Raw genomic sequence first — 24811 nt, 5'->3', positions numbered from 1 at the left:
GCCGGATATAGTTCCCAGCATTGCAGCGCATCAGATCCATAGACAAAGTTCAGTGTCCACAATGGCGTAGAGGTGAATTGGGCAGTTACCTAGCTTATGGAAGGACCATTCAGAGGGCAAATAGCGGTTCCTGAGTCTGGTGGTACACACTTCCAAGTTGCTGTGCTCTTACAACAGTTCACATGGTGCTACACATCAATCTAGTTAACTTTCTGTCACACAAACAACATTGCTTGTATTTAATTTCTGCGATGACAGGATTTAAACAGCAGATTTTTTGGAGTTTGCTCCAGGTTTGTTCAGGTAACATAACCATGCGACCATATCCTGAATTGTTTTTCACATCTGTGGTAAGGGCAGCATTTATTGTCTGTCATTAATTGCTCCTTTCTTTGATGAGCCATTTCCAAATGCAGATGTATTGGCCAGAGGTAGACACAAAAAGCTGTAGTAACTCAGTGGGTCAGGCAGCATCTCTGGAGAAAAGGTATAGGTGACGTTTTTGGGTCGAGATCTGAAACATCACCTATTCCTTTTCTCCAGAGATACCGCCTGACCCACTGAGTTACCCCAGCTTTTTGTCTATCTTGGGTTTGAACCAGCATCTGCAGTTCCTCCCTACACGTTTTGTCTTTGTCTGCTAAATCTCCTCAAGTTATGCCTACTTTGAAGAAGTTGTATTTATCGGACTGAGTTATATCCGCACTGAGCTGATCTCTCTGGTTTCATCTGATCAAGAAGAATTGTACCTTTGATCAAAATGTGTGCTGTTGTATAGGACTGACTGTACTGATTTCCCCAAGTGACTTGATCATGGTGATGAAGGTGAGATGGGAGTGATAAAAATGCTTCATTTTCAATTGGTACTCTGCTTCATTCTTTGTACAAGTACTCGTTCATGACTGAATTAGCTAAGCAATGTGAATAATATGTAATTCACAGTGACTGCTGCTGTACGGCAATTATAACAAGTCATTACAGTTGGAAGTGCACAGAAGCTGGCGTGATTCTCTACTGTTTGTGTGACAGATAGAGGAAACCAGCACAGAATTGTTGACTCCGCTCATTATACTGTGAAGGGAAGTCTGTCCTTAGTGAAGATAGACACAAAATGCTGGAGTAACTCAGCAGGAATGTCAGCATCTCTGGAGAGAAGGAATGGGTGACGTTTCGAGTCGCGACCCTTCTTCTGTCCTCGGTGAATTGACTACAGGATATATGCTGCCAAATGTTGCTCGTCATTCTCGTTAGATTGTAAGCGTGCAAGTAATTATGCCTTTGGTGTGAGCAAGCAAAGCGGGAACATGATTAGTTCCTGATCTTGTCACGGGTACCTTTAATTTGACCACCTTATGGAATTATCCTCAGAGGGTGCAGTTTTTGACTCCACAATGAGGGTTCTGGTGTTAAGCTATGTTTTATCGCTCTGAGTTTCTAACCTCAACAGAATTAGAAGCAAATTTATAGATTGAAGGAAAGTCCATGGATTTTGATTATTTCCTGTCAATGTGAAACAGTTGGAATCTTCTCTGGATAAGAATATGTTCCACACCAAACTGCCTCCACTTGGCTCGCTTGGTTATCATGACATTATCAACAGAAAAGCATGCTGCAGTGGTCGATGTATGTGTATCCTGTGTCTACCTTAATGAACTAACTTTGTATCATCTTCATACATGTTGCAAGCTATACTCTGGTTGAAATTAAACCTGTTTACAATGAGTCACCAGGAAGGCACTTTACAAAGCTTTGCACCGTGTATTCCAGATTTACTGAATAAAATTTTATGGGGAAAAAAAGACTCCTGTTCTTCATTTGTCTCAAATCTGATTAACTCTGACCTTGGGAATGCACAATCAACTCCCAAGTCTGAAGCATATGTAGCCATGGAAAGGAATGTTATTTACACAAAACACACCATGGTTGTGAAGCTCATCTGATTTTTGGGTAGGGTTGGGAAGAATGAAATGATTTACTGTGCAGTCGTGTCTGATTGTTGTTTCTACCTCAATGTCCATACTTCATTCTTTGCACTAATATTCATTCATTAATGAATTCCTAACGCAATTGTGCTACTTTTTGGAATATGGGGTTTATGTAACTATTCAACCTTGACACTCCTGATCAATGAGGCTTCTGTATGATGTCTGATGGTGAAGGTTTCATTCCAGAGACTTAGGCGCTCAATACAGATTGCCACTGCTGCACTAAGGGAGTGCTGGCCAATTAGAAGTGCTCTCCGTCAGCAGACTTTCAATCAGAATGCAGCCAATCTCTCAGGTCAGTGACAACAGGTCCCATGGCACTATTCGGAGGACCTTGACAGTCTCCACTATCGTGATCAATATCATCCATCAAACAACATCACTAAAGCCATTTATCTGATCATTATCACATTGGGCGTTTTGTTCCGTGCATTTCAGTTAGTTATTACAATGGAAACTGCTTGGAAAAATATCTAACTGGCTTCAAAGTGTGCAGTGTAAACTGATGCTCAGGAGGTGTTGCTGGTAAGTCCTGCCTACTTAGAATATTTGCTTCAACTACTCACAAGTAACTTGGAACAGCCCGTCTTCATAATTCCTTTCTCTAGGTTCAAATGCACCTCTTTAAACTTTGTTTATTGCATTTAGTGCTCATGGTGTGGCCTGTTTTACATCGGTGAAACCAGCCGTAGACTCGGCGACTGTTTCACCTAACTCTTGTGCTCGATCACCAAGGCCTGCGGGATCTCCCGGTTGCTAACCGATTTACCTCCCCCTCCCATTCCTTCCTGTCCTGGGCTGCCTCCGTTGCCACGCACAAACTGGAGGAACACTACCTCGTAATCAGCTCGGGTAGATTATAACCTTACGGTATGAACATTGAATTCTACAATTTCAAGTAATACCCCTCTACCGTACTTCTTTCCTGTGCCTCCACTCCCATGCGCAATAGTTTTCTCTGATAATCACCCTGCTCATTCCCCCTCCATCGTACACATCTCCCAATCCTGAGTTCCCCATTTGCGTCCCTCCCCTCCCCGCCCCCTTCCACAGTATTCTTCCTTCTCATTTTACATTTCACTTCTTTTTCCATGACGGACACCCTTTTTTGTCTCCTTTTCACCTCTAGGTTTTATTACTTATTCCACCCATCTGTCAATACTCTCTCTGCCAGTCACAGCAATCCCTGCACATTTATTCCATCCCCACCTCATTTCCAGGTTTCTTCCACCCCTTTCTAGCATTCTCCTCCCTCTGCTCCAGTCATTCTGAAGGAGGATCTCGACCTGAAACATCACCTGTCCAAAGCCTCCACAGATGCTGCCTGCTCCACTGAGTTCCTCTAACGCTTTGTTTTGCTCAAGGTTCCGATGTTTGCAGTTTCCTGTCTTCATTTCTTTGCAGGTCGATGGGCTCATTTAGCCTAGAAATTCCATCCCAAAGACGTTCAGGTTTGTAGGCAAATTGGCTCGGTGGGCTGAAGGGCCCGTTTCTGCGCTGTATCTCTAAACTAAACTATAAAACATAAGATTTGGAATGGTTAGGGTGGGTTTGAAGTCATGTTTTGAGATGAAGCTTTCACTCTGTAAAATGAACCCCCAAGAACTCCCCAGATTCAGAGCTACCAGGGAGGAGACTGTACCAGACCTTGGGGAAGAAAGGGAGGAGGGCGTGGAGGCTAGAGAGGTAAGGATCTGCTGATATTGTGGAGCACATCTGTTTCAGCAAGGAGGGAGCGTTGGAAATATTGGAGCACTTTAGGGTGGATAAATCCCAAGGGTCAGATGGGACCTGTCCGATGATGCTAAGGGAAGTAAGGGAGGAGATTGTTGGTTGTCTGACAGAGAAATTTCACAATCACAATAATACTTTATTAGCCAAGTATGTTTTGCAACATATACGAGGAATTTCATTTGCCAAGTCAGTTATACAAATAAAAAGCAACAGAACACACAAAATACATTTTAACATAAACATCCACCACAGAGACTCCACATGCCTCACTGTGATGGAAGGCGAAAAAAAGTTCAATCTCTTCCCTTAGCTCTCCCGCGGTCGGGCGCCTCGAGCCCTCTGTTGACGGGACGATCTTCACTCCCATTTTGAGCCCTCCACGTAGGGACGATCCGGCTCCTACATCGGGGAGGATGTCAGTTTCTCCGCATCGGGGCTGGTCGAGCCTCTGCGTTCATCGGAGCTTCCAACTAGCCTCTCCCGAGACTGCGAGCTCATGATGGTAAGTCCGCAGGCACTGTTGGAGTGATCCCAGGCAAGCGATCGGCTCCGATATTAAGTACGCGCACCGTGGTTGGGCCCAAGGTCAGTCCGAGGAGGCCTCCAGCTCCATCGATGATAGGCTGCAAAGCGACCAGATACGCGACCTGGAAACATTGTGTCTCCAGCAAAGTATGAAACGGGAAAAAAAAGTTTCTCCCGACACCCCATCCCCACATAAAACAAACCGGAGAACATTTACACAAACTTATAAAGCGCACTAAAAATGTTTAAAAAGACCACACAAAAAAACAGGCTGTTGGCGGGGCTCCCAATCGTTTGGTGCCCCTGGTGGTATCTTTATTAGCTCCAGGTGAGGTACCAGGGTAGCTGATGTTGTTGACCCTTTGTTTAAAAATGGACAGCGGGAATAAGCCTGGGAACTACACGGGTTAGCTTCTCAAATCTAAGGGGGTTTTTCAAGAGATAAGAAAATTGATGAGGTCATTGTGGTAGACGTGCTTTACATTGACTTCTGTAAAGCTTTTACCTGTGCTAGGTTGGTCCAGAAGGCTAGACATGAGGCAGGTTGGCAAAACTGGATCCAAAATTGGCTTGGTGATGGGAGCCAGAGGGTATTGGTGGAGGGCATTTTTTTCTTTAGTTTAGTTAAGAGATTCAGCGCGGAAACAGGCCCTTCCACCCACCGAGTCCGCACCGACCAGCGATCCCCCCACATTTAACACTACGCTACACACACTAGGGACAATTTAACATTTACACCAAGCCAATTAACCAACAAACCTGTACAACTTTGGAACGTGGGAGGAAACCCGCGCAGGTCAGGGGAGAACGTACAACCTCTGAAAAAGCAAGCGCCTGTAGTCGGGATGGAACCTGACATCAGGGCTGGGAACTTGGTAATATATAGATGACGTAGGTGTCGTATAGATGACTGCATCCCACACTGGTAGAACTGTCCATTTTCTTTTCCTTGTCTGGATTTTTGCCCCGAGCCAGTTCGTTTTAGAACTAAGAATAGTACAGCACAGGAACAGGCCCACAATGTCTATGCTGAACATGATGCCAAGTTAAACTAATGTCCTCTGCCTACAAGTGATCCATGTCACCTCACTCCATGAATATCAATGTGACTGTCTAAAAGCTTCTTAAATGCCATTATCATATCTGCTTCCAACACCACCCTGGGCTGACACCAAGTGCTGGAGTATGTCAGTGGGTCACCCAGCTTCTCTGGAGAGCATGGATAGGTGACATTATGGGTTGTGAACCTTCTCCAGGCTAAGGAGTCCTCGATGCCAACTGATGATTAATTTTCCTGTCTTAAGCACACTTTTCTGATACCACCACCAGGCCTGGCAGCACGTTCCCAGCACCCACCACAAAAAAAACTTGTCCCATGCATTGTCTTTAAACTTTCCCCCCTCTGACATTAAAGCTGTGACTTCTAGTCAATGACGTTTCACTCTGATAAAGATTCTGACTGTTTGCCTTATCAGTGACTCATCATTTAATATATTTCTATTGGGTATATTTTGTTCAGTGGACGTCAGGGGAAATCAACAGTCAGTCAATGTTAGTCGAGGGAGAACTAGGTTCATAGCTCATCGGAGCTTTCTACTGACCTGAAAAAGATGGCCCATCGGTAGTTGCTTCCTTACAGCGCCAGAGACTCGGGTTTGATCTTGACCGTGGGTGGCTGTCTGTACAGAGTTTGTGGGTTCTCCCTGTGACTGCGTGGGTTTTCTCCAGGTTCTCCGGTTTCTTCCCACACTCCAAAGATGTTTTAGGTTTGTAGATGAATTGGCTTCTGTAAAATGTACATTTCTCTAGTATGTGGGATAGTGCTAGTGTACCGTGTGATCGCTGGTCGGCGCGGACTCAATGGGCTGAAGGGCTTGTTTTCACGCTGTATCTCTAAAGTCTAATGAAAGAAGCCTGTTTCTTTCTTCACAGATGCCTGACAAGCTGAACATTTCGATTGGCCATTTTCACTTCAGATATGCAGTACCTCCAGCTTTTTGCTTTAAGTTGGCTCGACGGAGGATGGAATAAAAACGAATTGCAGATGCTGGTTTATATCAAAGATAGATACATAATGCTGGAGTAACTCAGTGGGTTACGCAGCATATCTGGAGAAACTCAGTAGGTCTCTGGGGAAAAAATGAACATTTTCTTCAGAGATGCTGCCTGAGCCGCTGAGTTATTCCAACATTTTGTGTCTTCATCTTGTACTGAAGATGGAGTTGGCACAGAGGAGGGTGGTTTAAGAAATAAACAGATGGAGGAACTCAGCGGGTCAGGAAGCATTTGTGGAGGGGAAGTACAGACAACAATTCAGGATAGGACACTGCTTCAGTCTGAAGAAGGGTCCCGACCTGATACGTCAATCTCCCTTCACAGATGCTGCCTGACATGCTGAGTTCCTCCAACATTTTGTGTTTTGATCCAGATTCCAGCATCTGCAGTGCCTTGTGTCCCCAGTACCCTAATCTCACTTGGAGTGCTATGTGATGTTTGTTGCATGAGCTGTTAATCCAAAGCCCTGTCTGATATGAATATATATATATTGCTGTCCCTTCTTCATGGCTGGATTAAATCCCCGCATTGTCAGTGCACCTTCACCCAAAAGTCCACAACACCCCATGGCGGTGGCACCAGCATCTTTGCAGAGTGATTGGGATGGGTAAAAATGCCGTTCAGGTCGGCCTCACCCATACCTGAAGCTGAGTAAATGGAGTTGCTGGTTCGGTGGGGTAGAAAAAAATCCCATAGATGCAACTATTGAAGAATGGATCCTGGCTAATGTTGATCACTTGGCCAGCAGCAAAAAATGGATCAGAAACAAAGAACTTGAAATGCTGGTTTACAAAAAGGAGTACTAGAGTAGCTCAGCGGGTCAGGCACCATCCCTGAAGAAGGAATAGGGTCGCCTATCCATGTTCTCCTGGGATGCTGTCTGACCCACTAAGTTACTCCAGCTTTTTGTGTCTATCTTTGGTTTAAACCAGCCTCTGTAGTTCCTTCCTACATATGTCCAGCTATAATGTGTTCAGTCCATTGAAGTGTACTGCATTTATATATTTTTTCCAGTCCATGGATGTGATTTCAGGTGTGACTTCCCAGTCTTGTCAAACAATGACTTTTTTACTACAGACCTGAAGACAAGACGATCACTCATCGAACTAGAGAGGATCTGATTGAAAGTTTTTGTCTTGGTAATAGTATTGTCATCCCTGAATCAGATGGCGTATTGATAGATTTGTGTACATGGATTTGTGAACACTTGCCTGTTGCTGATCAAGCACTGTATGCATTTACAAGAACATCACCTGCATCAATACTGGGTAGACCTCTCTTTCCAATAAGCAGAAGGTACAGAGTACAGAAAATAGTTTTCAGCATTTTAGTGCACCAGTTCCAGAGACAAAGTCCAATATCCACACTGGGGCATTAGGCAGTACCCTAGCCAATGGAAGGACCATTCTGAAGCCTGATAATGGAGGGGAAGACTAGTGGTGTGCTTCTCTTATCATCTGCGGGATGGGAGCAGTAAGGAGGAGGACGTCGGGGACATCTTTGATTATGTTGACTGCTTTCCCGAGGCAGGATGAAGTGTACATGGAATCGATGATGGAGTCTGACCAGTGCGATGGACTGGGATACATCTACACACAACACACACACTGATATTTCTTGCAATCTTGGGCAGAGCTGTTCCCAAACCAAACTGTGATGCAACCCGACAGCATGCTTTCTATGCTGCATCTGTCGAAGTTTGTAAGAGTCATTGGAGACATGCTGAATGTCTTCGGTCTCCTCGGGAAGTAGATGTGTTGGTGTGCTGCCTTGGCTGTTGAATCAACCTGGAGAAACTACTGCCTCAATGTACTGAAAATATACAGATTTCAGGATATGAAATGGTATGTTGTCATTCCAAATGTTCACGTCTGTAGTAAACATGTCAGCTGTTAAAACGCTCAAGATGCTGGTGGTGTTGCAACTTTAGCTTGTTCCCTATGAATTGGGATGGCGTGGTGTTGGGTTCCAACTTGTACGCATGTTGGCTAGTACTCTAATACAGCACTCAACGAACGCTGTTCTTCGGACTTGTTTACCGGATACATTGAGTTGATACTCAGGCCTATAATTAGCTCGCATCTGGCAGCAGCAAAGTACATTGCCTTTTGTGGGTGCTTGTTTCTACATCAGCTCCAGCATTGCACACAGCAATAACTACTCCTTTAAAATACTTAATTGATTGAAATCCTGAGAGGGTGAAAGGAGATGTGGAAACGTGGTTAGTGTGAACGGTATAAAGTGCACGTTTCTTTCTATAGAATGATCCTGTTGTAGAACTGTTTAGAGGGGGAAGGCAGGAGAATGGGGTTGAGAGGGAAAGATAGATCAGCTCTCTAGCTGCTCCCCCTCTGTGATTCCTCCTGCATCTACATCACCGTCTATATCTCTCGTTCCTCTTTCTGATGACTAGACTGAAGAAGGGTCTCGACCTGAAACGTCACCCATCCCTTCTCTCCAGAGATGCTGCCTGTCCCACTGAGTTACTCCAGCATTTTGTGTCTATCTTCGGTTTAAACCAGCATCTGCAGTTCCTTCCTACACATAGATCAGCCATGATTGAATGGCAGAGTAACTTGGAGCCGAGTAGCTTCATTCTGCTCCTTATGAATTTATGACCAGCAATTGTGCCTTGTAGCAATAATCCGGAGGCTCTGAGCTCACTTCACACCATGCCAGTTGGGGAATTTTAATTCAGTTAAAATATATTAAACTTATTTTTATTTGAAAATTGGTTTTGTGTATTAAGCTTGCGTTATATATTAAATTGGTATTACTAACAGTGACCAAAGCTGGGGGACTGCTGCAAAACCCCATCGGTTTCAACAAAGAATAAAACTTGCGGTCTTTACCTGGTTTTGATTAGTGTAACTCTCCCCTCAACCTCAGACATTCCAGAGAAAGCAATGCAAGTTTGTCCAACCTCTCCTCTGCACCCCCTCCAAAGCCTTCACATCCTTCCACCAACGGCTGACCAGAACTGCACACAATTCTCCAAAAGATGCTTGTGAGCACAGAATTGAAACAATGAAATTCTTACTTGCAGCAGCATAGCAAGGCTGTAAACACAGTACTCGTAGATAACACAAACAAAAGTTTAATGAATGTTTAAAAACTACAATATTAATGCAAAACAAAACCCCAAAGTCCCTAGTGCAACCAAGATAGTGCATAAAAGGACACAAAGTGCTGGAGTAACTCGGTAGATCATCCAGCATCTGTGGAGAACATGGATAGGTGACGTTTCGGGTTGAGGCCCTTCTTCAGACAGCGTGCAATTTAGTTGGTGCCTGGAGCATTCAAGAGCCTGATGGTTGTCAAACAAAAACTCTTCCTGAATTTGTTAGTAAGTTTTCAGATTCCTGTTCATCCTGGCCATCTATCATAGTATAGTATAGTATATCTTTATTGTCATTTTCCTGAGTACTCACATACCCAGAGGAAATAAAAAAATGTTGCTCAACCAGTGTCCATTCAGTGTGCAGTAAAAAATAAATAGAAATAAAAATACATATATCATGAACAAATTAAACACTCTACTCTCTACTAAACATCAACAGGCATTCCGATCGGCAGCGGCACGACAGTGGCTCTGCTGCAGTGTGTCCAGGTTGGTGGTTGGTGCGCGATACTTTGGCAGGGGGCAAAGTCCGTTTATCAGTCTTATAGCCTGCGGGAAGAAGCTGGTTTTGCAGCTAATGCTCCTGTACCTCTTCCCAGAAGGCAGGATGGAGAATATGTGATGCGATGGGTGGTAGGGGTCTTTGATGATGGAGATGGCTCTGCTGATACATATATATGTCCAGCAGGAAAGGGAGTGGAGCACCAATAATCCTGCTGGCGGTCTTCACAATCCTGTCTAGTTGGTGCCGTTCGTACGCCTTGCAGCTCCCGAACCAGGAAGTGATGCCGTAGGTTAATGTGCTCTCGATTGTCCCCCTATAAAAAGTTCGTAGGTGTGTAGTGGGGAGACCTGCTTTCGGTAGTCTTCGGAGAGGGTGTAGTCGCTGCTGGGCTCTCTTGACCAGTGCTGTGGTGTTGGTCGTGGATGTCAGGTCATCTGACAGGAGTCCTAGGAACTTCACGCTGCTGACTCTTTCCACATCAGCTCCATCGATGTGCAGAGGTGTATGGTGTTGTTTTCCCGCCCTCCTGAAGTCAACCACCATCTCCTTAGTTTTTCCCACGTTGAGAATGAGGTTGTGGGATTTGCACCATCCTGTGAGCAGCTCCACCTCCATCCTGTAAGCCGACTCATCATTGTCACTGATGAGACCCACCACTGTTGTGTCATCAGCGAACTTGTTGATGAAGTTGTTGTTGAGTCTAGCAGTACAGTCGTGTGTAAGCAGACTAAACAGCAGGGGGCTTAGGACACAGCCTTGGGGCGAGCCAGTGCTCACGGCTATGGTTTTTGATGTCCTACTGCCCACCCTGACTGTCTGCTGCCGTTGCGATAGAAAGTTCAGGACCCAGTTACATGTGCCAGCATCAACCCCCAATAGCTCCAACTTCTCCACCAGCTGCTGCGGAATGATTGTGTTAAAAGCAGAGCTGAAGTCTGAAGAGGATCCTGGCATAAATATTTTTCCGATCAAGGTGTGACAGTACGAGGTTCAGTGTTGTTGAGACTGCCTCCTCTGTGGATCGGTTGGCTCTGTAGGCGAACTGCAGTGGGTCTAGGTCGGCAGGTAGACTATTTTTGATATGCTGCATAACCAGTCGCTCAAAACACTTCATTACTATGGGTGTTAGAGCCACTGGTCGAAAGTCATTATGGCAGGCTGGGTTTGGTTTCTTCGGGACAGGGACGATGGTGGCACTCTTAATACAGTTGGGCACTACTGCCTGGCTGAGTGAGATGTTAAAAATGTCTGTGAAGACATCTTTCAGTTGCTCGGCGCAGTCTCTTAAAACGCATCCAGGAATGTTGTCCGGCCCTGCAGCTTTGCGTGGATTGATGCTGGCAAAGGCCTTTTTAACACCGGCTGCGGACAGCATGAGCGACTGGTCACTGGGAGATGGCAGTAGTGCACGTGTCTGGGTGCTGTTTTTAACCTCAAACCGTGCGTAGAACTCGTTCAGTTCATCTGGTAGAGAGGGGTCGTTTTGGCATATCCGCAGCGGGGGGGGGGGGGGGGGGGGGCTTGTAGTCAGTGATGGTATGAAATCCCTGCCACAAGCGACGTGTGTCTTTGTAATTTGCGAAGTGGCTATTAAGTTTTTGTCCATACAGCCTCTTCGCTTCCCTGATCCCCCGGAATAGGTCATCCTACATAAATGAGTACTTTGCCCAAAGAATTATTAATCAGAAACTTAATTACTGCACCAGTGGCAGCCACATATGAAGCTGCCAAGGCCTTTGATTTTGTTAACGTTCCCCTAAAACGCCTGGCAAGTTTTTCCAATGTTCGGATGCTGCACATTGTTGTCAAGGTGACATGAAATGGACACTTTTTTAAAATATGGGCATATAATTTTCTGCAACTTTGCATTTGTTTAAAAATGCCTTAAGTTCTCCAGGCCAATTTACAAACATTAAACTTTGGCAGGCTTGTTACACAAAGTATTTTATGATGGTTGGGAAAGGTGACGTTTCAGGTCGAGACCTTTCTTCAGACTGAAACTCACGGGAAAGGGAAATGAGGTTTGTCGTTTCCCTTTCCCGTGACTTTCAGTCTGAAGCAGGCTCTCAACCCGAAACGTCACCCATTCCTTTTCTCCAGAGATGCTGCCTGACCTGCTGAGTTACTCCAGCATTTTGTGTTCACCCAACAAACCTATATGTCTTTGCTATGTGGGAGGAAACTTGAGCATCTGGAGAAAACCCCAGATTTTTGTGTCTATCTTCGGTTTAAACCAGCATCTGCAGTTCCTTCCTACACATTGTATAATGGTCATTTTGGTCCTAGAGGCACATGATGAATGATCAAAGTTGGGGAAAGTAATAACCTCTGTGTGCTTATTTTCCCAAATGATCCAGCCTCTTAGAGCAGAAACACTTGCTTTGCAATCTAATAGTGATCGTTCTATTTAGTTAGGGCCTGTTTTGGTAATAATAGTCAAGTAACACGGAAACAGGTCCAACTCGGCCATGCTGACCAAGCTGCCCCACCTATGCTAATCCCAATTACCGACATTTGGCCCATATCCCTCTAAACCTATCCATGTACCTGAGCAAGTGCCATTTAAAACACTGTTATTGTGTGTGCCTCAGCTACCTCCACTAGCAGATCATTCCATATACCCACCACCCTCTGAGTGAAAAATACTGCCCCTCGGGTTCCTATTTTCACTTCAATACTGAAAAGTATTGTACATTCCAAAACGGCGTTGGAGCTAGAATGACTGGGACAGCATGGGCAGGCTTCCATTGGCACCCACCCCTCTTAGTTGGCACCAGGACCTGAATGAATCAGCTGAAGCCAGGCTCCTGTTTTGGGGGAGCGACCTCGGGAGGAAGCCAAGATGAATCATCCATTCTGAGCTTTTGGTTGAAGGCAGATGTTAATGCTTGGCGTTCTCGGACATTCACGTGGCATTACATGTTTGTTGAGAATGGGAGTATTGGAGTCGTCCCCTACCTGGAACTGTAGACCTGTCCACCACCATTCACAGAGCCATGAGAAGGGCAGTGGAGCTCCTTTGACTTGGCTCTGCCTGTTGTATGCTGCTCTTGCTATTGGGCTTCATTGTGTTGTCACTCACAACGTATAAAAATACTGGAAAATGGATGGGTCCGATGGCCAGCATGGAACCCTGGGCCGAGGGGATTTCTTCTGCTGTCTTTGTCCCTGAGCGAAACATATGACAGGTTTAGACAGGATGAAAACATGAATCATTAAAACACAAAGCACTGGAGCAACTCATCTCAGGCAGCATCAGGTCAAGATCCTTATTCAAACTGATGGAGTAGGAAGGAGAGAAGAAAAAAGCCTGAGAAGTGAGAGATGGATACAGGTAAAGGGAGGGGGTGGGGGGTTGGTCAGGGTTGATTGTCTGATGGATAGAATAAATGACAAAGGCTGGAGATGAAAAGGAGACCAGAAGGAGATCAGGAAAGAAGAGGAGTGAAATGTAAAGCTGGAGGAAGTGGTGTGGGTGGAAGGGATGGGGAAGAGAAACAAGATAAAAGGGGAGTGGAGGGGACAGGGTGACTGAGATGGTGGGATAAACGTGTATGTAAATGGAGAATTCATGTTAATACTGTGGGGTCAGACACAAAAAGCTGGTGTAACTCGGCGGGTCAGACAACATCTGTGGAGAAAAGGAATAGGAGACGTTTCGGGTTGAGACCCTTCTTCAGACTGTGGGGCAAAACTGGACGATTAGTGGACGATTCTAGGACTGATGGCTCACATGTAAGATTTTGGGCGTGGGATGTGTGAAACAACTTGTTTTATGTTGTGCGTGACAGTGATTTGGAATTCCATGCCTGTATAGAAGCAGAATCACCCTGAACCTTTAAACGGAAACTGTGTTCTTGAGGCAGAATAGTAGTCAGGGTTATGTGGAAAATGGGGCAGATGGAATTACCCAAGTAGGAATAGATGTAAATTTGATGTGTCCAATAGTCATAGTCATGGCGTCATACAGTATGGAAAGAGACCCTTCGGACCAACTTGCCCACATTGATCAACATGCCCCATTTGCACTAGTTCCACCTGCCTGCGTTTGGCATATGACCGGTTTAGACAGGATGAATACATACATCTCTAAACCTGTCGTATCCAAGAACCCGTCTAAATGTTTCTCAAAATGGCCACCTTAATTATTCCTTGATTCCAGCCAGAGTCCAATTACATTTGGGACAAAGACCCATCATTTATTTATTTGCCTCTGTACTCCACAATTTAAGATTTGTAATAGAAAAAAAATCACATGTTGTTAAGTGCACATTGTCAGATTTTATTAAAGGCCATTTTTCTACATTTTGTTTTCACCATGTAGAAATTACAGCTGTGTTTATACATAGTCCCCCCATTTCAGGGCATCATAATATTTGGGACACATGGCTTCACAGGTGTTTGTAATTGCTCAGGTGTTTTTAAATGCCTCCTTAATGCGGGTAGAAGAGAGCTCTCAGCACCTAGTCTTTCCTCCAGTCTTTCTATCACCTTTGGAAACTTTTATTGCTGTTTATCAACATGAGGACCAAAGTTGTGCCAATGAAAGTCAAATTAGCCATTATGAGACTGAGAAACAAGAAGAAAACTGTTAGAGACATCAGCCAAACCATAGGCTTACCAAAATCAACTGTTGGGAACATCATTAAGAAGAAAGAGCACTGGTGAGCTTACTAATCGCAAAGGGACTGGCAGGCCAAGGAAGACCTCCACAGCTGATGACAGAAGAATTCTCTCTATAATAAAGAAAAATCCCCAAACACCTGTCTGATAGATCAGAAACACTCTTCAGGAGTCAGGTGTGGATTTGTCAATGTCCACTGTCTGCAGAAGACTTCATGAACAGAAATACAGAGGCTACACTGCAAGATGCAAAACACCGGTTAGCTGCAAAAATAGGATGGTCAGGTTACAGTTTGCCAAGAAGTACTTCAAAGAGCAATCACAGTTCTGGAAAAAGGTCTTGTGGACAGATGAGACGAAGATTAACTTATATCAGAGTGATGGCAAGAGCAAAGTATGGAAGAGAGAAGGAACTGTCCAAGATCCAAAGCATACCACCTCATCTGTGAAACATGGTGGTGGGGGTGTTATGGCCTGGGCATGTATGGCTGCTGAAGGTACTGGCTCACTTATCTTCATTGATGATACAACTGCTGATGGTAGTAGCATAATGAATTCTGAAGTGTATCGACACATCCTATCTGCTCAAGTTCAAACAAATGCCTCAAAACTCATTGGCCGGCGGTTCATTCTACAGCAAGACAATGATCCCAAACATACTGCTAAAGCAACAAAGGTGTTTTTCAAAGCTAAAAAATGGCCAATTCTTGAGTGGCCAATCACCCGATCTGAACCCAATTGAGCATGCCTTTTATATGCTGAAGAGAAAACTGAAGGGGACTAGTCCCCAAAACAAGCATAAGCTAAAGATGGCTGCAATACAGGTCTGGCAGAGCATCACCAGAGAAGACACCCAGCAACTGGTGATGTCCATGAATCGCAGACTTCAAGCAGTCATTGCATGCAAAGGATATGCAACAAAATACTAAACATGACTACTTTCATTTACCTGACATTGCTGTGTCCCAAACATTATGGTGCCCTGAAATGGTGGGGGGGGGGGTCTCTGTAATTTCTACATGGTGAAACCAAAATGTATAAAAATGGACTTTATTAAAATCTGACGATGTGCACTTTAACCACATGTGATTTTTTTATGTTACAAATCTCAAATTGTGGCGTACAGAGGCAAATAAATAAATGATGGGTCTTTGTCCCAAAAATTATGGAAATGTTTGTGACTTGATTGCATGAGACGAATGAATTTGTTAATCGAGTTCAGATTGGCCAGATCAGATTAGGGAATCTGAAATAAAAACAGTAAACGCCAGAAACACTGAGCAGCTCCGACAGCCTCTGTGGAAAGAGAAACAGTTAACGTTTCACGTCAAAGGCCCATCTCTGATGAAGGATCCCCAAGTGGAAACATTAGCTGGTTCTCTCTGAGAGTGATTGTCCTTGGCATCAAGACATTTGGACAGATATATGGATAGGAAGGGTTTAGAGGGTTATGGGCCAAATCCAGCAAATGGGACTAACTCAGTATACCAACTTGGTTGGCATGGACAGTGTGGGCTGATGGGCCTGTTTCTGTGCTGTACCGCTCTGACTCCAGTAGTGAGTACACGATCCGGTGAAGAAATACCCATGTCCGTGCAGAGCATAACAGTGCAGAGAGATGGTCCAACCCTGTCTTTCCAGGTCAGCTAGGGGTGGAAATAAATGGTGGATAACGCGCCATGCCCAGTCCATGAGCTAAAAATATATACCAACAGGAAACCCTAAATCATATCATAAATGCAGTGTATAATTAGCTGCAAAGGATTCACACACCACATAAATAATTCTGCACGCCTGCACATATCAGATTTTAAATGGTGTAACTTACATATACACTGCAATGTCTATTGAGCTTTATGCAATACTTGTGGTTGTTGGACGTCCATTATCCCAGCCATAGGAGTTGCTCCGAGTGAGTCCTGGGCCAACCATCTCCAACTGCTTCATCAGTGACCTCCATTCCATCAGAAGGTCAGGAGTGGGGATGTTCTCTGATTGTTCAATGCCATTGGCAACCCTTCAGCAAGTGAAGCAGCCCTTGCCTCGGTGCCGGATTTAGATGAAGAGAGGCCCGAGGCGATTCCACTTCTGACCCCTCCCAATCCCCCACCCTCATGACTAGAGGAAGATGGAAGAGTGTTTTAAATAATTTGAGTAAAGCCAAGGATGATGACGGGTGTTTAAAATTCCGCAATTCCTTCTCTGAAGGGCATAAAATGTTATTGTTAAATACCGTAGTGATTGAAAAAAAATGCATAAATGTTAAAATTAACACTGAAAAACTTTTGCTACAACCGAACTTTGTAAACATTTTGTGGAATAAGCAGGAATTTTTAGGAAAATAAAATGCTCAGATTAGAATCTGAAAATAAAAAGTAAAATGCATCTTCAACAATTAGTAGAAAGGAAAACATGAAGAGGCGTTCTCTCAAAATGGGATCCACTTGAGTGAAGAATAAAACTTTTTTTTTCTGTATAATAATTGGGAAATATTTCTTAAAGAATTGTTCCTTATTGACAATTATATTTGAAAATCTGCTTCCAAAAACCGTTTTCAAAACGAGTATGCTTTTTCCTATTACTTAGTTTTATTACTAACCTGACAGTGGCAGCCACAGCACTACACAGTAGGTTTCTAGCAATGATTATCAGCTCTACCCCTAGCATTGCTCCTTGCCAACTTCCTAGTTCTAATATCTTTGCACTTTCCTACTTACCCCTGAGTTTTGACTTTTGAAGCCTGCAAGTATCCAAAGATGTTCCCTGCACCCATCATCGCTGCTTACTGGAGCACGTGTGAAAGTTGGCCGGACCCCGGTGCCACAAGATTGACACCGATGTGCAGCCGATAAGATAAGGGACCAATGAGATAAGGGACTGGAAAGCTGTACTTTTTAAAAATGTATTTATTGCCAGTGCTAGTGTCGAGTTATCGGCTTAAAACAGTATTATTCTGAAATGGGGGGCAAGGAAAATTACTGAAGGTTTTTGTTTAGAGACTACATTGCGTTGTGACAGCATATGTAAGAAAAGCCTATGACAATGTCAAAAATATTATACGCCTTGACCGGAGGCCCCCTAGATTTTGGGGCCCTAGGCTTCTGCCTGCCAAGCGTCTAGGTAAATCCAGCACTGCCTTGCCTTGTACTGCACCTCAGTGTACTCGTGCATTTGGTAATAAACTCGATGTGACTGGGCCTATCTACAGCAAGACTGAGGCAATATTCAGGCATGGGCGGATGAGGGATGAGTAACATTCATGCACAACAGTGCCAGGCAGTAATAACCTCCGACAAAAGAGAGTGTAACCGAATATCCTTGCCGTTCAGTGACTTTAGACAAAGCGCGAAGACAGGTTCTTCGAATCCACGCCAACCATTGATCACTAGCACTGTCCTACAAACTGGGGACAATTTACAATTTTACTGAAGCCAATTACCCTACAAACCTAGTAGGAAAGAACTGCAGATGCTGGTTTAAATCGAAGGTAGACACAAAATGCTGGAGTAACTCAGCAGGTCAGGCGGCATCTACGGAGATAAATTTTGGTGACGTTTTGGGCCGAGACCCTACCTCACCCTCCCAACCTATTTCATTGCAGATTTGCCCTTTATTAAAAGAAAATCTACACTTTCTCTGTTCAAACAAAAACTTTTCACTGTTTCTCTAGTACACATGAGGATTAACCCAAAACCAATAGTATAAACAAAATCTCCCACCATTGGTCAGAAACTCAGCTGGGCCAGCCACATAGAATCGGAGGCCAGGTATCCACTGACACACCAAGGTCTTGCCACCACCTACAAGGCACAAGCCAGGCGTATGATGGAATACTCTCCACTTACCTGGATGAACGCAGGAGCAGCAAATTTCGAGTAGTCTGCGCGATTGGCAGGCACTCATAAACCACAATAGACATTTATTTCCTCCTATGGATGACAATAATAAACTAGTACCGATACCCTCTAGTCACATCGTCTAATATACAGACCCTTCACCCTTGCTGAGGCTCTGGAACTCTACCCAACTAAGGTGGAACACCTTCACCAGAAGGACTGCAGATGTTCAAGAAGGCAGCTCACCCCCACCATCTCAAGGGTAGTCATGGATGGTCAGCAAATACTTGCCTTACCAATAATGCCCAGATCTTGAAAATGAAAGAATCTTTTAAAAATCAACAGTTTGAATGTTAATTGAAATTGAAAAATAAATGACACACTGGTTTGTTGGAAGCGCTGTCTCTCTGCGGCAGATTGCCAATACTGTCATTGAAATCACAAAGAGTTGTGGACACAGCCCAGTCCATCACACAAATCATTCCCCCTTCCACACACCCACCTCACCCCATCTCTCCATCTACACCATGCTGCCTTGGGAAAGCAGCCAACATAATCAAGGACACCCAAGTTATTCCCACTTTTCTTTTCCGCAGCAAGCAGAAGATACAAAAGCCAGAAAGCACATACCACTAGAATGAGCAACAGTATCTTCCCCGCTATGATCAGACTACTAAGCAGTCCTCCCACAAGCTAGGGTGTCGCTGCTTCCAACCTGTCTTCCCGATCTTCCAACCTACCTCATTGTGGATCTTGTACTTTTTAAAATGTACACTTTTTGTAGCTGTAACACAATATTCTGCGCTGTTTCCTTTTTCTTTGCTCTACCTGTTGTACGTGTATGATTTAACGGTACTCTGGTGTGGTCTGATCCGCCTGGATAGCGTGCAAAACAAAGTTTTTCACTGTGTCCCAGTATAGGTGATGATAATAAACCAATGCTATCATGCTAAATAAAACAAATTGCAGATGTTCGAAATCGGAAAGGGAAACAAAATGCTGTAAGCACTCAGCATCTGGGGAAAGAGGAATAGCTTCACACAAAAGACCCTTCTTCAGAACACGATTGAGTGGAGTGCTTGTGTTGGAGTCTGTTGTTAGATGTGTGGACAATCTGCCTTGGCCCAGGAGCTGACTGGGTGTAATTAGAGGCTAGTTCTTGGGAATGTTAGCTGTGGAGGTCATGCGGACATTGGTTGGCTTACCCTGCCAGGGGATTTACATGGTGTAGGAATGTTCCATGCTGACGTAGGATGCTGACCACGCTACTTCCCAGCACTCTCAGCTACCCTGTACTTGCCAGTTCCCACTCGCAAGGCCAGGAGGTCACATTTCACCCCAGAAACATAAACATGCTGACGGCTGAAACTGCCTGCATGGTTTTAGTTTTACCTTTAAGGATACAGCGTGGAAACAGACCCTTTCGGCCCACCGAGTCTGCGCCGATCAACAATAACCGACACTAGTTCTATTCGACACACCAGAGACAATTTACAGAAGCCAACTACAATCCCTTTGGAATGTGGGAGGAAAATGGAGCACCCGGAGAAAACCCACGCTGTCACAGGAAGAAGCAAACTCCACACAGACAGCATGTGTAGTCAGGAATGAACACGGGTCTCTGCCGTTGTGAGGGCACAACTACTGGGCTTGGTTCTAAGGGAGTGTCATCGACCGAAGGAGAGAAACTGAGCTAGTATCATCTGTCAGAGGGTCGGTGCTGAGGTAGTGCTGCAATGGTAATGGGGGCACTACTGTGAGAGTTTATATAGGTGCAGGAGTAGGCCATTCAGCCCTTCGAGCCATCATTCCCATTCAATGTGATCATGGCTGATCATCCACGTTCAGTACCCCGTTCCTGCCTTCTCCCCTTATCCCTTGATTCCACTAGCCCTAAGAGCTCTAACTTTCTTTTGAATGCATCAAGTGAATTGATGTATTTGTGGAATTCTCTGAGGCAGAGAATTCCACAAATTCACAACTCTCTGGGTGGAAAAGTTTCTCCTCATCTCAGTTCTAGAGGGCCTACCTCTTATTCTTAAACTGTGGCCCTGATTCTGGACTCCCCTAACATCTGTAACCCGTTTCCTGCATCTAGCTTGTCCAATCCCTTAATAATGTTATGTGTTTCTATAAGATATCCTCTCATCCTACTAAATTCCAGTGAATACAAGCCCAGTCGTTCCATTCTTTCATCATATGACAGTCTCTCCATCCCGGGAATTAACCTTGTGAACCTACGCTGCACTCCCTCAATAGCAAGAATGTCCTTCGTCAAATCAGGAGACCAAAACTGCACACAATACTCCAGGTGTGGTCTCACCAGGGCCCTGTACAACTGCAGAAGGACTTCTTTGCTCAGATCCTCGCGTTATGAAGGCCAACGTGTCATTAACTTTCTTCACAGCCTGCTGTACCTGCATATTTACTTTCAGTGGCTGATGTACAAGGACACCCAGGTCTTGATGCACTTCCCCATTTCCTAATCTGACACCATTCAGATAATAATCTGCCTTGTTCTTGCCATCGACATATTGACATCGGGAAAGCACAGAGTCAGTGTAGCACTTCGGCCCAACTCATCCATGCTGACCTTACATAGAACATACAACAGTGCAGCGCAGGAACGGGCTCTTTGGCCCACAATATTTGTGGCAAATATGATGCCAATATGTTGTCTCATCTGCCTGTGCATGTCCCTCCATTCCCTACATATCCCTACACCTATCCAAAAGTCTCTAAATACCACCATTGAATCTTACCTCCACCACCACCCCTGACAGCATGTTCCAGGCACCCTCTGTGTAAAGACACTTGCCCCACATATCTCCCTTAAACTATGCCCATCTCACCTCTAGTATTTGATATTTCTATTCTGGGGGAGAAAAAAGTTTCCTTATCTATGCTCCCTATCTTATTTATGCCTCTTCTAATTTTATATACATCTATCAGGTCTCCCCTCAACCTCTGGCATTCCAGAGAAAACACTCCAAGTCTGTCCAACCACTCCCTGCAACTAATACCCTTTAATCTCGGCATCATTCTGATAAACCTTCTCTGTATCCTTTCCAAAGCCTGCACATCCTTCCTATAATGGGATGGCCAGAACTGCATGCAATACAGCAAATGCAGCCTAACCAGAGTTTTATAAAGTTGTATCATAACCTCCCGACTCTTGAACCAGGGGCCACCTATGTTCAAGAATAAGGAGTAAGCCATTTAGAACGGAGACGAGGAAACACTTTTTCTCACAGAGAGTGGTGAGTCTGTGGAATTCTCTGCCTCAGAGGGAGGTGGAGGCAGGTTCTCTGGATGCTTTCAAGAGAGAGCTAGATAGGGCTCTTAAAAATAGAGGAGTCATGGGATATGGGGAGAAGGCAGGAACGGGGTACTGATTGGGGATGATCAGCCATGATCATGTTGAATGGCGGTGCTTGCTCGAAAGGCCAAATGGCCTACTCCTGCACCTATTGTCTATTGTCTATTGACTCAATGCCACGACCGATGAAGGCAAGCATTCCATATGCCTTCTATAGCACTCTCTCTAATTGTGTTGCCACTTTCAGGTAGCTATAGACTTGGACCCCAAAATACACCTGTACGTCAATGATGTTAGAAATCTTGCCATTAATTGTATATTTTCCCCTTAACTTCAACCTCCCAAGTGCAGCACTGCACTTGCACGGATTAAACTCCATCTGCCATTTCTCATTGTTATTCTCTAGGGAGAAGGTTGAGGAGGCTGGAGAGTTAAGGTATGGGTACATCGATATTGTGTAACGCACTCTTGGCATCTTATCCACTCACTTCAAATATACTTATAGAGGTGTGTAAGAAAGAACTGCAGATGCTGATTTAAACCGAAGAAAGACACAAAAAGCTGGAGTAACTCAGCGGGACGCAGCATCTCTGGAGAGAAGGAATACTTATAGAGGTGCAAGGATTCTCCTTAGTCCCACATGCAACAGTCATTTCATGGCCCTTTTATAAGATCCTAACCTTTCGTTTTAAGTTTGCACCGACCAGCGATGACATGGAACTGGTGTGTCCAGATGATCGACGGTAGGTGTGGACTCAGTGGCCCAAAGGGCCTATTTCCAGGCTGTTTCTCTAAACTAAACATCTGCAAAGGTGAAAGTGCGCGTTTTTTCAGGTTCTGGAAAACTGCTTGATGTTGTAAATGAAGGCCTGGAATTATATAATACTGCTGAAGGCAGTGGCTGCAGTGCGTACCAGCTACAGAAAGCACTGCAATTACTTGCCCAGGCTACTCCGATTGCACCTCTCCCACGAGTAGGACCAGGGCACTGGTTCAATGGGAGCACCACCACTTGCTGGTTCCCCTTCAAACTGCACACCAGCCTGATTTGGGTGTATCTGTTGCCCGTCCTTCATGGTCATTCCCTGACCAACAGCAGTGTGAGAGCATCTTCCTAGGACTGCAGCTTATCAGAGGCGATTAACATGTACACTGGCCTTGATAATGTTGCCCAGATCCTGAATATAAACAACGAAAATTACTTTTTTAATGTTGGTATAGTGTATAGTCAGCTAAGAGGGGAGAATTTCTTCTTTGTTCTACTTTTAGTATCGTTTAGTTTAGAGATACACCGTGGAAAAGGGTCCATCGGCCTACCGAGTCCGCTTCGACCAGTGATCCCCATACACTAACACTGTTCTACATACAAGAATACATGACATACAATTACCCACTACTCACAATTTACAATTTTTACCAAAGCCAAATTAACCTACAAACCTATATGTCTTTGGAGTGTTGGAGGAAACTGGAGCATCCGGAGAAAACCCACGTGGTCATGGGGAGAATGTAAGGCAGCAACTCTACTGCTGTGCCATCGTGCCACCCCATGTTGTGGGACTGATTGATAATTAACAACTGCATAGTCTCCTATACCAAATTAATAAACCACGATGTAATGGTAAATTGGACATTTGGTTCCATTTTGACTGTTGCAGAATTGAGTGCTAGGTGTCTGTGTATAATGTGCCACCCTTCAAGAGAGCCCCCCACTCTTATGTGTTTATTAATGAATTGCCTCAATCTTCACTTTCACAGGAAAGTATGAATTCACAAATGATTTGGTTTGATTTGACTACTGCACAGGTTTTATTCAGTCCAAATTGAATTGCATAAGGAGCATTATGTGATTAGGTGTAAAGCAATATAGATGGAAATGGGAAATATCAACTGAAAATGCTGGAATAACTCAGCTGGGGAGGCAACATGTCTTGAGGTTGGTTTAACTTTTCAGGTCGAAGAACCTGTATCAGAAACTGTTTCTATTTTTAAGTGGATGGATAAATTTGTAAGACTTAATAGTGCGAAGAAGGAATCCAACCCAAATCATCGTCTGTCTATCCCTTCTACGGATGCTGCCTGACCTGTTGAGTTCCTCCAGCACTTTGTGTATTTTTGCTTAAGATTCCAGCATCTGCAGTTCCTTGTGTCTTCTTTATAATGTTGAGTGTTGTTCGAACTAGCACCACCCCTGCCTACTGAATTCCCAATGTAGTGCCTAGTGCCGTAGTAAAAAGTTCATATAACTACAAAAGGGCATGTCTTCGCACTGATTCGTACTATGAATGGAAAATGCAAATATTAACCATTTCTGTTAATATCTCTGCCTTCAACATATATTCACAACACAATGCAGACTGATGGACAGAACAAAAATTAATTGATATAAAAGATGAATTTTTTTATCCATCGATTGGTTTAGTTATTATTGATAGCTGGAAGCTAAACTATCAGAGACCATTATGATTTATTTTGGATTGAAAGATACAGCTTGGAGACAGACCCTTCAATTCACCGAGTCCACGCCGACCATTGATCACCCGTTCAAACTAGTTCTATGTTATTCCCACTTTCATACCCACTCCATATACAGAGGGCCAATTAACCTACAAACAAACCTGCACAACTTTGGGATGTGGGAGGAAACCCATGCGATCACAGGGAGAAGTAGCAAACTCCACACAGACAGCGCCTGAGGTCGGGATCAAACCCGGGTCTCTGGCGCTGTGAGGCAGCAACTCTGCTACATTTAAGGGTGAGGTGGAAACGATCATTTACCTGCACTGCTGCTGCTGCCACCTCCCGCTGTGCACAGATGAACTGTCTGCACTCCATTACAGCAGTGACCACACTGCAAATAAAAACTGCTTCATCAGGTGAAAGATTTGGGTTGTCATGCAATGCTGAAATACTTGTTAATAATGCAGGCAGTATTTTTTTTTGTAGTGGCCTTTCCTCGTATTGTGCTGTGTGATTTACTCTCAATCCCTCCCCCCTTCCCTCCCACCACCACTCTGCAGCTCTCTTGCATTAGGGTGCATATAAATAGTTCTGTTGCCATTTAAAATCATTTCAAAAGGAAATTGGATAGGCAGTTTGTGTGAAAAT

The 24811-nt window shown here is 44.4% G+C and overlaps 1 protein-coding gene across 1 annotated transcript in view; it reads left to right on the top strand.

The window, feature by feature from the left end:
* cyhr1 (cysteine and histidine rich 1) overlaps positions 1 to 24811 on the top strand; it is a 121453-nt gene that overhangs the window by 74410 nt on the left and 22232 nt on the right. The window lies entirely within an intron of this gene.

This window comes from Amblyraja radiata, chromosome 2 (assembly GCF_010909765.2).
Source record: "Amblyraja radiata isolate CabotCenter1 chromosome 2, sAmbRad1.1.pri, whole genome shotgun sequence".
Taxonomy (NCBI): domain Eukaryota; kingdom Metazoa; phylum Chordata; class Chondrichthyes; order Rajiformes; family Rajidae; genus Amblyraja; species Amblyraja radiata.
The sequence above is the reverse complement of the archived record's forward strand: the minus strand, read 5'-3'. Positions and strand labels throughout refer to the sequence as shown.